This window comes from Merops nubicus, unplaced genomic scaffold (assembly GCF_000691845.1).
Source record: "Merops nubicus isolate BGI_N331 unplaced genomic scaffold, ASM69184v1 scaffold36062, whole genome shotgun sequence".
Taxonomy (NCBI): domain Eukaryota; kingdom Metazoa; phylum Chordata; class Aves; order Coraciiformes; family Meropidae; genus Merops; species Merops nubicus.
This window is the reverse complement of record NW_008596184.1, coordinates 3,255-3,952: the sequence shown is the minus strand read 5'-3', so window position 1 is coordinate 3,952 and position 698 is coordinate 3,255.

The window sequence follows — 698 nt, the reverse complement described above, 5'->3', positions numbered from 1 at the left end:
CCGCCCGGCGTCCCCCGCACGCGTTACACACGTCCCTGTGCACGCGACGCGTCTGCCGCGCCCGCCGCAGGCATTACACACGCATCCCTGCACGCGCCACACGTGTCCCCAGCATGCCACTCTTGCAGAGGCCACTCGGGTCCCCTGAATATGCTGTGGGTGCCTGTGGCCTCCCCCCCCTTGTGGGCACGCTTCCGTGGTCCTCTCTCTGCACCCTAGGCTGTGGGTGCTGTGCCCACCAGAGCTTGCCCTGCCACAGCTGGACCCCACTCTGGGAACACCTCCTGGCAACAGACCTGCACCCTGCCTACCAGGTGACATGCCCACATGTCACATCTGAGTGCAGGCAGCTCCAATGTGCTCTGCACCATGCCGTGCTCAGACTGGGGTGCGTTCCCCCATGGATGTGTGGCCTCTGTCACATGCCACTAGGTAGCTGAAGCCCTAAAGCCACCATAGCCAGGAGAGAACCCCACCCAGTGGTTCTCTAGGGCTGCAGACACCAAGAGTTTGCCTGCAGCCTTGCAGGCCATGCACCCCCTCTGCATTGCCACCTGTCCCAGGGCACCCTCAGCACCACCAGCCTTGTTTGGAGGTAGAGGATCCCATGCAGAATGCTGCCCACTCCAGTGGCACAGCAGGCCCCAGGCCGCAGTGTGGCTGCACGGCTGGCGGAACCCACCGGTGCTCGCCCCCAA